This window comes from Buceros rhinoceros, unplaced genomic scaffold (assembly GCF_000710305.1).
Source record: "Buceros rhinoceros silvestris isolate BGI_N320 unplaced genomic scaffold, ASM71030v1 scaffold8748, whole genome shotgun sequence".
In the NCBI taxonomy this organism is placed as follows: domain Eukaryota; kingdom Metazoa; phylum Chordata; class Aves; order Bucerotiformes; family Bucerotidae; genus Buceros; species Buceros rhinoceros.
The window spans coordinates 24,455-38,110 of record NW_010426498.1 but is presented as its reverse complement, the minus strand read 5'-3'; positions in this window follow the sequence as shown (position 1 = coordinate 38,110).

Genomic DNA, 13,656 nt, shown 5'->3' with positions numbered 1-13,656 from the left:
CTTTCCCTTATCTCTGTAGCACTGCACACAACCTCCAGAGGAGATGCAGGAGTAACAGGAGCATCCAACCCTGCTGCCATCTGCTCTTGATGACCGACCTCTCTCTCACAGCACCCCCGCGCTGCAGCTTTGAAGCGGATCTTCCATTTATCGCACTGCAGTTTTACAAACCACGGCTGCTGGGGACAACTACCTGGTCAACAGAGATGAGCTTGAAACATGGCCCACGATATAATTCACTGGAGCTGAAAAGCGAAGAGGAGACGCTGAGCAGCTTTATAGCAAAACAAACCATTTTGCTTTTGGGTCACTAGAGTGCAGTGACACAGGACAGTAAAAGCCCGGTGTCCCTCCTGCATGGCAGCTGTTTGATGATCTGATACTGATGTAATGATGTTTGCTTTATTCTTGGTAGTGAAAGAAAATCTAACTCACACCAGGCAGCCCTGCTGGAAATCCCACTGCAGAGGGCACAAATTAAATGGATGTGGAAGGTCAAAACTCTATTTTCCTTCATAAAGATGTTCTTTCTGCAACAAGCACTGGCAGGTAAGGAGCGAGGTAACGAGTGCAGAGTGCATATACGCACCGAGAAAAACGGCACAGGTCCTCTTACGTAGCATCAAAGATTCCGGCTTCATTATTCCAGTTCCTTGGAAGATCACGAGAACTGTACAAATGGGGAAAAAAACCCTACTATATTGACATCAGAAGTTCATCTGGCATCAACTGGCTTAGCTCCAGTTAAAGGAAAAGGGGTTTGACCCCTACATTAGCTGTCTCCATTTTATCTGCACCTGAGAACAGCTTTGTTTTTCTCTCATTCGGATAAAATCCTTTCAACACACCGTTCAACTTTATCTTTCTCACTCCAGAAAACAGCGTTTTGCTGAAAGCAAGAAATAAAGACAAAAGGAAGGAAGGGCTGTCTGGTGGGCTAACATCTTTCCCCATCACTGTTAGTAATCACACATACACCCTCCTCTCCAGTGGCACACAGTTACAAACAGGATCGAGATCACAACAGGAGGAGACTGGAAGAACAGAAACAGGAGCTCTAGAGAGCAATAGGGCATGGTACGTATGCAGGAAACCAGTGAAAAGATGAAGTAAACGCAAAGTCTTAACCGTTACAACCTGACCAAAATTGGCATCTATTTAAGAAGAGAAAAAAGACTTTTCATAAACATCCATGAAATTGGGGGTGGGAGGAGATTTATTCCATCTGCCCCTATTTAATCCTCCGTAAGGACAGCAATTCTGTGTTCAGGGCACTCAGTCAAGATGGAGAAGACCAGAGGACAACCTTCTGTTCTGATTAATTCCAATCGGGGCTTTGACAGGATCTCCCACATCCCAAGAGAGCTCCCGATCACCTCACTATTTCTGCGTGTACAGTCAAAACCACTTTTCACTCAAGAGAAACTGCAGCTTGTGTTTGCTGGAAAACCATGGTTTCAGCAACACAATCTTCTTATCCAAAAATATCCACATTGTGAAGCTCCTGACCACCTTTAATTATTTACCCAAAGTAACAAGTATTAAAAAAAAGCTGCATACAAACTGCATTAAGGTCTTTTGGATTAGGGCTCAAGCGAGGGTGGGTTCTACCTGGCCTAAACAGTGACAAAGGTGGCAAAGACTTGATGCACCACAAGTAGAATTCCTCCTAACGATACATAATAATTTTAGATCCAAAACCATAAAGCAGAGCCAGGAATCATTCTTCTCAGCCAAGACTCACAGGTTTCCTCCAAGGGCCAGCAAGGCTTAAAACCACCCACCGCTCAGCACTTCACAAATGGGCACATTTTATCCATCAGATTCCGATTCAGATGCAGTAAAGAACGACCCAACCTTTGGTGCTGTTCTGCGCTTCAGCTCTCACAGCTTGTGTACTGATGAACACAACGCCACACCAAACCCAGTTAGCAACATCCTTTCCCGATACGGTTTCACCTTCCTCACGTAAGCTAACACGGCACAGCCACCTGCCGCTTTTCCTCCCGGTCACTTCAGATGTGGTGGGTTTTACAGTGGAAAGGGCTGAAAGTCCCTGGCAATAGCCAATATATTTCAACAGTCACTGCTGTTCCCAGATGCGATTTTGTACTGGTGACATTTTAACTATTCCTAGTGTTCATGGAGCAGTTTTCTTAAGGCTTCAGGCAGACGCACAGGACCGAAAGCTGCGTCACTGATATCTATCAAACAAATCCCTCTCTTGCTCTCTCTCCATTTTCACACTTCAAGCCACATGGTTTGTGAGGGGATTTTGTATAACCTGCCTTCACAGTTTAGCTAAAGCCAGAGTGGAAGGAAATTCAAGCTACAGCACTTACTGAATCCAATTCCATCCGATTTATCAGACGCGACTGCTGAAATGCCTCTTGGAAGAGAGCGGCTCTTGGCATGGTCCTCATGTATTTTACAGAAATATCAGTGTAACAGATTGACTCACCGAGCTTCCCGATATGACAACTCATTCAATCAAACCCCGCAGAGAAAAGACACCTGCGAAGAGAGGCGCCCTACAGCGAACTGGCCATTCCACAAACAGGTTTGTAAGCACACATCTCTACAGCCCAAAGTGCCCAAGGTGTTAAAGAAAGGGGGAGATGTTAAAAAATACCAGATGTTAAATAAATAAATATGCATCACTGGTGCCCTGCAGTCCAAACCCTCCTCCTAGTCAGGCAGGTTCTGCTGGTCTCCTCTCCAGGTCGAAGGGATATAGCGACCATACACTATTGGCTGCACGTCTCACGACCAGAGGTAATACATTTTTAATTTGCAACCCCATTTACAAAGGACAGGCAACATGCCAGATATTATAAAAGTTATCAGAATGCAAAGAAATCTGTCAGTCTTGTAACAGACCCTGCAGTCAGCCCTTTAAACGTGCACACATTCACCACCCCACGCCTCGGAGTTCTCCCTTCACCAGAGCTCAGACAGAAGCAGCGTCAGTAAATGCCTCTGATTTTTCCATAAGATACAAATTAAAGTTTATACTGTTGATTTACTTTCATTTTGTTGCGCTTTGTACATGATTTATTTACATTTTAAGCTTCTTCAAGCATGACTCTTGATCTTTCCATACAACTTCCAGCATACTTGGGAGTTGTGCTCGCAATAAACAGTAATGCTGAACAGACAAGATAGCAGCGAGGGTTTGGGCTGATTCGTTTCTCCGTGCATCCATTACACAGCAAATCCTCACTAAAATTACTCTGTACAAGGGAAAGGAGTTGCTGGGTTTAAGTGCACACTTAATCAGGCCAGCTGTCTTTAGGACTTGAATCTATTCAGAAAGAACAAAATCTTCACTGAATACCAACTACTCAGAAGTTTGGGTAAAAACTTGTGTGATAAGAACATATATAAGAACAAAGCACCACAGTACAAAGCCCTTTTCTTTATGGACCCTCAAATGCATTTTAAGAAATGTGCTGTGACTTAGAAAAAGTCACTAGACTTAAAGAAGGAATTGAATGACAGAAATCCTGCACACAGGACGTTTTGTGGCTGAAGACATCACAACAGCACTAAAAACTCTGAGTCTTAGGGAAAACAAATAGTCAACTACTGAAAAAAAACCCCAAACCACCACACGAGTGACTCGGGAACAGTTTCTGCTGAGATCATGTTAAATACCACAGGATTCAAGGTAAAGCGAAAATGATGAATTCTCGACCAAGCCCTTTACCGACGCAGAATTCTGGTAAACACTCTCCTAGGTCAGAGAGAGACACGGGGGATGAGCCTGCACCTTGCAGCAGCTTCGTTAACATCACGTCGGTGTACTCCGCGTGTGCGCCTGGTACGTTATACACGCTGTCCAGACCTAGACCGCTGGACTGGTCCGATTAGACTGAACTCAAGCTCCCAGACAGTGCTTTTTTTTTTTTTGAATGAGTTGTATTTAGAATAAAACCAACACCACAAAAATAAGAGAGGCACCACTGGCAGCATGCCTTTAGGCTGGCTGGGGGGATTGCCAGACCTCCAGCACCTCAGAGACACTCGGCAGCGAGTGACAGTGAGTGCCTGAGCTTCCCTCCGTCACAGTCGCAGAAGGGAAGAGGCTGACTGCCACAGCTCCGTCTTACTGCCTGCATCTCGGGATTCGGAGCCCTCAGCCTCCTCCTGGAGTCAGAAAGGCAAGATGAGGAAGAGGAGGTAATTTCTAGCGCCCAAAGAAGAGCAGCAAGTTCTGCTCCCAGGGACCGTGCACTCCTCTGGGTCTGCCCTCCCGGAGCCACCTTCTCCACACAACTTTATCAGCTCTAGTGAGGATGGGCAACCAATTACGACTGGATAAAGCAGTAATGAAGGAAGAGATCTTAAAGCATCTGTAACAAAATGCACTTGTCATGGTTGTTCGTCCGTATACCCTGATAACGACTGGAGGACGGGAAAGGGTTTTCTTCTTTTCCATTTTTTATTACAAGCTCTCACACTTCACCTTTAAGGCATTATTGCAAATTTTATCTTGTTAATTGACTGTTCATATGGTAATAATTTTACACCACATTAAGTAATGTGCTAATCTGTTTTAATGCCCTCACTTAATGCGAATAAAATGCAGCATATATAGAATGTATTAACTCTTTTACATATTCAGTATACATGCTTGTCATCTGAGTTTCGGCAAGAAGAGACCCATAGGAGGAATATATGTGCAGGAGAAAAGCAACTCGATAAACCGTCAAACTGGGAAGAATGGCGAGATACCGGTCCTGCAGGCATCAGCTCCACGTTGTTCTGTACATCACTAAGTGCTTTCTGCTGCTTCAGCTGGGCTGAAAACCAGTAAGATCAAAACAAGAACCGGATTAAACACACGACTGAACACACCAGGGATGAGAGATTCAATGAGTGTCTGTTCAAACAGTTTGAGTGCGTGTGAGTAGTAAGAGCGGTGGAAAAGAAACTGATAGTGCTGTGTCCCTGTGCTGCTCAGTGACTCCTGCCGTGGCCCCAAATCATCCACAAAACCCACAGGGCACTGAAGGTATTCTCTCCCCAACACACTGCTTCTGCTTTTGCAGGGATCTGACGCCATGCTTGGCTCCACTATGGTTCATTAAACCAGAAAGTACAAATAAAAAAAAGCAGTAAAGCAGCTACAGTGTGAGCATTCAAAGTTCTCCTCACTTGAGGTACTGAAAAGGTTTGATTTGCAGCAGGTAAGTGTCCAAAACTCAAGTCTGGAACAGATGGCACCCAAATTGTTCTGAAAACTTTGTTGCTGTATTTTAAAACTTCTGTAGCTTTGTTGCTATCGAGCACGTCCACCCTGTAGCTTACACTGGACAGAATATTGTGCCAAAGCTCCTCTTGACAATGACCACAGGAAGAACCAAGTAGCTCCGGGCAGCAGATGGAGATGGAACAGAAAGCAGGCAGCGGAAGATAAAGGCAGTTCAACGGAAGCCCGTGAGAATTAAAAAATCTGGGCTTTCTGCAAAGCTATTTGACACATGTTTTTAAAGATCACATTCATTTTTCACCCAGTACAGAGTACAAAATCACAATTCATTCCTGAAGAACCCAACACACCCAGCCATGAGGAGATGCTGCTGTGGGCAGTAGACAGGTAATTTTTGTAGCATCCTGCAAAGGGTTTCTCTTTCTTTTAAGGAAAGTAGAAAAATGTAAATCCATTTATGCCACAGATTTAACGTAGAATGGAAAAGAACCACTCCGTCCAGCTTACAAAGCACTTTGCACCTTATCAGCTACCATTAAAATGCATTAAATAGCTCAAATAATGGTGCACACTTGACCTGCGCGGTACCTCGGCATTTCTAATCCTCTCCAATTAGTCTCTAAATATGAAACACAGTCTAATCATCAAACTACTAACTTCAGGTCTCTGGAGAATTAAAGAAGGCAGCATTAATTAGTTCCAACAATACGCTCCATGAACTTCAGAAAGTTCAACGCGATATTACCATCGGAGTATGCGCTATGGTTTGTCTAAGCGTGGAAGTTATTTCGCAATGCAGTCTTCCACTGAGACCCATCAGGAATGGCTTTTCTACAAATATCCTACAGCACCCACGCCGTTTTGCTACAGCTGCTTCACGCGTTTCTCTGCTGCTGCACCCACACAAACCTCCCATTTTCCGAAACAAATATAATCTGTTCTGGCAGAGAGAACAAGCCTGAGCACAACTGCAAACCAGGGCATTTCGAGCATTGTTGTAGTAGTTTGGGGCATATCATCTTTCAACCTTTGGAATTTGGATTGCTTGTTACGGCTCTACCCGTAAGCAGTGAGTGACACCAGTGTTTTTAAACTGCAGTGCAGCAGGGAGGGCTAAGCACCAAACACCCTGCTCCTGATGGACTTCACTAGAACTGACTCAGCAGGGACAGAGCCTGGGGGCTTTCGGTGCTTCATAAGGCAGCAGTGGCAGTGCCATGTAGGGACCACAGTGGGGACACTGCAGCCTCATGGTTCCAGCACCATCTCCAGCATTTTCACAACTCTCATCAAATTCCTCCGCTTTCTCGTAGAGCCCTTTCCCCAACAGAAGCATTAAAGGTAACCTCATTTGACTGATTCCAGTTCACCTCTTCTGGCATCCCATTGACTATCCACAGCTGAAGCACAAGATGCAAAATAGTCCTGGACTTCACCATGAGACAAGCTAAAACAACGGTTGTTTTGCAGCTGGTATGCAATGATGCCATGCACGTGGATTGTGCACGAGCCAGAGTTGCAGAAAAGGTGAAACCAGAGGAGCAAGCCCCGATCTGGGGAACAGCTAGTATTACAGGCAAGACAGCTGCTTTGAAACGGGGATGTATCTACATCTGCCTTACAGAACAATTTCTTCCAAATCAAAGCATTTGTTTCAAGAAATGCAAAAAAGTAAATAAACAGAAAATTTAAATAAAAGATTCATGTTCAACTGCCCTACACCTTCTAGTTATTTTCCCTAGTTACTTGGCAACTTAACCTGCCTCGCTCTTATGTTTTTATTCCTCAGCCAAGAACTTACAAAACATATTCATAAGACCACTTTCAGATGTGAATAAGCAATACAAAAATACAACCATTTCTGGCAAATTAGGCGAAGGCTAGAACAGATTATCCCTCTAACAAACCAACTAATGAAGCTTACGCAGAGACATTGCCTATAATTTTAGAACACACTTTAGGCTGCCCTTGGCTTTGGGAGGGTAGCATTGCAAAACAAAGATGAAAAGTCAGTCGTGTGCCTTTTCTTATCTCTGTAATTCAAGTAAACCGCAACGTCTATCTCGAACTGATTAGCCTATCTGGGTCTGGAAGTGATGGAGATGAATAATTGGAAAGAGCTGACAAAAATCACAGAAGTTTCTGAAACAAAGCATCTAAATACCCCTTCAACACGAGGGCAGAAAGGAAAACAAGGTAAGCTGCAGAAGGGGATGCATTTAGAGCAGAAAATCTCATTGGGGAGCGTGAATTACATCTGCTGCTTCTCGAACGCGATGGACTGGTTCATGATTGGGGTGAGCGAGTTAGGGCAGCAGTAAAAAGGAAAGTTGGTAGCCTTAACAGTAAAACATAAATATCACCTTATTGAATGCTCAGCTGTTCTCTCATCCACTCTCAGAGCTTTGGGGGAGACTTAGATAAGCAAACAGGACAGATAAAATTAAGTGATGGCACAGGCAGCACCATACAGTTAGTTACTGAATTTATCAGCTGTGCCAGTCAGGAAACACACAAGAGTTACCTGGAAAGTCCTGGGAAAAGCTCCGGTGCTCAGGTAATTCATCAACCACCACAGACAAACAGAAATGACCACACTCGCCATTCACAAACAGCACCATACATACACAAACATAAATACCTCCTGCCCATGGGAGAGAAGAGCGCCAACTAAAACACCTACCCAGCAGCCGGGAAGCATCCTGTATCTCATGCTCCCTCATGGCCAAAGACACATTTCTAAATCTAGAGTTTGTGAATAACTCGGCCCCGAAAGGTATCAAGCATCTCTGTGTGCTGAGCATCTTAAATATTAGCTGATTCCACCAAAAAAAAAAAAAAAAAAAAAATCAATGACTGTTGACAATAAAGTCAATAAAAACTGAGCCTGCTCAGCAGAGCTGACATGACACCCACAAACTGCGGGATCGACACTATCTGCTGCGAAAAAGGTCCTCAGCACCCCAGGCCTGTTCTTCAGGGGTTGCTCCAAGACAACAGAGGACTGATGATTTCTTCTTATTTTTCTGAAGGGGAAACCACATCAGGGGCTCTGCAGCAAATGCAAGAAACATTCTGTCCAAGGCAGAAGTCTGTACTTTCATATTTACTTTTATGGAAAGTAAATACAATAGATAAGCTGCGCTTCATCTGCTGGCAAATTGTTCATTAAAAAACTAGGTAAAATTGCCCAGAACAAATAATTCAGCCCTCTCTTGGATTGATGTGCTCGATTCCTATCACCAAGGTTGAACTGAAATAACTTGAGCCAAACTCCCGCCAAGTTCCTGGTACTGAAAACTACTTCCCGATTCAGCCAACAGAGATTTACAGTGATTGCTAGACAGTTTGTCACCCTTTTTAGAAAAAGTCACCTTGAATGTCACAGATGAGCCATTGTGATTGACTCACCACTAGCTCCCAGTGGCATTAACAGTATAGAAATTAATGTTGGAAAAAAAAGCGGAGACGGAGAGTTGCAACGATTCAAAGCGGACAACAAAAAGCCACTAAGAGGATGCTCATCCCTTTTAAATCCGTTCTTTGATTTTACTGGGCTGAGACAGCTATTTAATGTCTTCACTAGACGTACCTTCTGATCTTGGATGCCCTCCAGTTCCAGCCTGTATTGAAATTCTCTGTAAATTCCAGAGGGATTTTCTTTCTTACATGAAAATACGAATGATTCAGCGAGAACAACATCTAAATACTCCTAATATTAAGGGACTCTGGTCTTGCCAGACCACAGGAAAGATATGTGCTCTTACAACCTCACTTGCTGGTATTTCAACCAAAAGTAACAGCAAATGGATCTGGAGCACAAACCCAAAGTGTATCCTCACAGATGACATTTAGGGCTCCTTTAGGGGGGAAAAAGAAAAAATGTAGCTTTATACATTCGAACTAGCCTAGGTGATTGTGGGAAAGGCAATTACATGATGCCAAGCTGCCAAAAATGCTCATCTGAGACACGTAACTCAAAGTCTGGCTTTCTCTGTACTTGTAAAGAACGACTGTAACTTCCACTTGGTCATTTCTCAGCCTCGTAGGAGCAAATTCTTTAACAGGCCCAGGACAGTTCACGGTAAGACCTCAGATAATAAAGGGCTTGTTGAACGCCTTCGTGTGAATTATTACCGAGAGAGCAGATGTGATACTTCAGCAGAAAGGACGTGACAGGAAAGGAAACAATTGCAGAAGTAAAAATAACAGATTTCTGAAAGATTAAATACTCTAGGACAGGTACATCCTGCTTCACAACACATGATCCGCAGGGTATGTTTATTAGGTGCTCAGAAAGGTGCAGTCGAGCTCTGCCATCTCACTGAGTGAGGTCTGTCATCTGTTTTCTGACCATGCTTGTGCCTTTCGACACCTCTGCAGAACGCTCCCTGTGAATACAGCCAGGGGACAGGGACGGTGACTCTCAGCCTCAACTCTCTCTGAAGAAGCTGCTGTAGACTGACAGACAATCCAAGACAACTGTTGACTCTGGTAAGATATTCTTTCCAGGCTCTGTGACAAAGGATGTAGGCAGACAGCGGCTCTTGTGATAACCCCTCTTCCACCCGGCTCATCAACCAAAGGGGAGCCAGGCAACTCCGTGCCACCGGATCACAAGAATTAAGAGCTCTGGGAGCTCCTTTGTCCAGCAGCGCCAGCGAGGAGCCAGAAGCCTGCTTCTGTGTGACAGAGGGATTCAAACCGCTTCCGCAAACGTGGAATACAAGAGAGTGAGAATTCAGTTACAAAGGGAGAGCACCAAGGACTTGCCTGGGCAGCAATCCTCCTCATGCTCAGGAGAGGCTTTGTCTCCTCCGCAATGGAGTTCACGAAGTGCGCGGTACACCAGCCCCCAGCAGCAGAGCCTGACCACGTGGCTGCCCCTGCCAGACCAGCAACAACTAAGCTAATACTGTTAATACTGTTTTCCTCACCTCCTGCCTCCTGGCAGCTTTTGCTTGACTATTCACCGGACAAAACGAGGTTGGTCGGGCTGCATCGGTTTATCTACAGGAGAACAGGTACCAAAGCCTGACTGTTGCCCTGCACCTCCAAGACGCAAAGTGCTCTCCAATTTAACTGCCAGCTGAATTTAAGAAGAAAAGAGGAATGATCACAACTGGAAAAGGTTCAGTGGACTAGGGTTTGTTTAACCTTCTTCAAACTTCCTCCTAGACAACAGCAATCATCAGCAAATTAAGTCAGGAACACCTGCAATCAAATGCTTCTATTTACTTGGACCTGAAAGCCTTTGTTCTGGCTTCTCAGCAAAGACATGAGAAGGTCCCTCCGGGGTGGCGTTTCTCCTCCCTCTCCAAAACGATGTAACATTCAATCCAGGGACAGAATTTGGTTTTTAACCACATAAATTCCACAGGAATTAGGTGAGTCATCCTCCCCACTTACACCAGTATTGTTTCATGTTTCTAGAAGGATTTTCCCAACTAATTTTATTCTGATTTATTCAGAAACACTGGCAGTACCCTGCTGCATCCTCAGACATCCGAAAATTACCTCCACAGCCCAATACAATTTTGCTGCTTGTTTTGTTTATGGCTGTTTTAAACATTTAAGCTTCTTTAGAAATAAAGGAAAACAGTGTCTGAAACTACGGGTTCATTAAGCAAACAGACCAGAACCATACACAGCTCAGAAGATATTAAACTATCCCACCTGTCATCGGGTTTGAGAATACCATGGAAGAGAACGCTGAGTTTAGTGAGATGTAATTCAAAAACCTCCATTAGTATAATAATAGGTTTGTTTACTGGCTCTGCTTCCCAGCTACACCGCACTAAATGTCATTTAACTGCTCCAATAAATTCAGGCTCATGGGTGCAACTGATAAGCAGGAGAATGGAATAAACTGGTATAATAGAGGGATCAATAGACAATACAAAGATGTAATGAGCAGTTAACATGTTGAGGACAGAACCAATATGAAAAAAATCATTTAAGTGAATTGTTTTGAAATTTTAGCATTGAAAAAATGATGCTCTGAATTAATAGTTAATTAATTGCACGCTGCTCCAAGTCTCCTGTTAAATTTCACAAGTTACTGCTAAAACTTATTTAACAAGAGGAACAAAATGTTTGCAAACAGGCACAGCTGCTCCTGCGTCAGATGTAAACTTGCAGGGAGATTGTTGGTGCTGTGCTTTAGAGATGAGCTAGTATTGCCCGGGATTTTCCAGGTCCTGCGGAAGAACGGAGCACAGCAAGATACTGCCTTCTGTCCCATCAGTTCATCAAGAGATTTAGATTTTCACAGCTCACTTGCCTACAAATAACTATTTCCAAATGAAGTGTTTTCCATGGCACAGTCCAATTTGTTTGGAGAATAGCTCAGCCTGTTTAAACACAAATCACCTCCAGTTACGGTGCCTGGGGGCAAACTCGGCACACAGACACTGGCCAACGCACCCACAGCCACAGCAGCTCCTTTGCTGGTTGGTACAACCGGCAACAGCGTGTTGCAGGAGCCCGTCACCGGCAAGGTACCATCCCGTATCCCACTGCTCACCTTCAAAGCCTTCGTCACCGAGCAACCAGGTGCTGCACCATGGTTTTAAACCTGCTCTGCTACACGGGGATTTTAACTCCCCTTCCAGACGCAGTGAGGACTACCTGTCACGCTCTAGGTGAGGGCAAAACCAAACCTTGGAGAATCTCATTAAAAGCCAAATAAAACATCCAGCTGGCTGGATCAGAACCAGGCACAGAGCTCTTGACTGCAGAGACGCTGCCCTTGACAAAGATGCTCTTACTCAAACACCAAACACACCCCGCTACAGGCAGACAGCACACAGGACGTGGAGGTGCCAAGACACAGCCCTTGCCAAAACAAGGGGAAATTTGCACATTTCAAAATTAGGGAAAACAATCTAGACTAAGCCCCATAATTTCAAGGTTTTTTTCTTTCAAAGAGAACTTATTAATCTGCTGGACCCCTCATCTTACTCTTTACAATGTAAAGGAAGAGCCAATCACTACTCCCATACAAAACACGTAGCGAAGTGGGAACCTGATTTATACCAGCTCCTAAATATCACTACAAATACCGTATCAACAACAATAAATTGTCTCAGTGACATCAGCTTTTGTGCTTAACGCTTCCCTTTGGGGAATCTACACTAGGAAAATGGTAAGAAAAGTGGCCTGGTGTCTCCGTGATGGCCAAGTATGTGTCTCAGCCAGAACCGTAACCTGTGAACCAGGTAATTATTCCAGGAAGGTCTCTTTCTCTTTTCTCCCCTCACTTTGTTCAGTTCAGTTGAGTGACCATCACTGAGTAGGTTTGAGATTAATTACTTTTCTCAGGAGCCCCAGCAGGATTCGGTGGGAGGTCTGGTGCAGTGATTTTATTAACTGCTTTGAGGAGCTGAGATCTGAATTTACTCTTCGGGGTTACCAAGACTGTACAACACAGGTGACCTGCCACTGGTTTTAAACAAGAGAAATGGAGCACAGGTAAACTGGGCACAAAAGGGGGGACCCAACACACAACTGAGGAGCAGAGCTCCCCTGGATTTGTCTTTCGTTGAGGCACAGGGCACAGTGGCCCCTCTCAGACATTCAGAGGTTTTTTCTGGGTGTTTCTCTTTAGACTCTCCAATGCAGCAAAAGGAAGTAGAACCTGGAAATGGCACAGAGAGAGCAGACACACATGGATGGCTTTACCCGTCACCCCAGGTAAGCTTGTCCGCAGGTGCAGCTTCTCGTTCCTACTGTGGGGTGGGCACCCACACTAGCTGTGCTGTCCTCCTCGTGAGGATCAGTATGCAAAGAGCCTACTGATTTCCAGTTTGTAACCAGATGCCCCGAGTGCTCTAGTCATAGAGCCAAACTTGATTCCCATCTCTTCCAGGTATGGTTTGGATGGTTCTGTGGCACTGGGTTCCGCTCTGCTGCTTCCATGAGCCTTTCTGAAAACCCTCTTCTGACTTCAGAAAAATTACTGGAAGCAGCAGCTACCAGTGCTCACATGAACTAATCTGCTATTGAGATTCCAAGTTCCTCAACAACTTCTGACCAAAATATTCTCCATTTGAACGATCTACAGAAATCAGTTACCTCTCTCTTAGGGCATCATCCCTGTGTTTTAACATGTGGCTCTAGCTTTCCATTCTTCTAACAAAGCTGAAAATGAATAACGGGAAAAAAAATAATATCAATGGACCAATAAAGCAAGTCTCCTGCTACCAGCTAAAGCACAGGATGCTGGTCAGCCCACAGGAGAGTCCTGACAGAAACATCTCTGAGAGCGCAAGCAGAGGCAACGATGACTGACAACAAACCAAGGTGCAGTTATATAAGAAAGCGCTTAATTTAGTGTAAAGGGAATGTTCACAAAGTTTCACGGTTTAACAGCAGGCACTGGACATCCTCTAGAAAACACAAGCTCATGGTGTTGTGAGTTCTGCCAGGCATATATACCG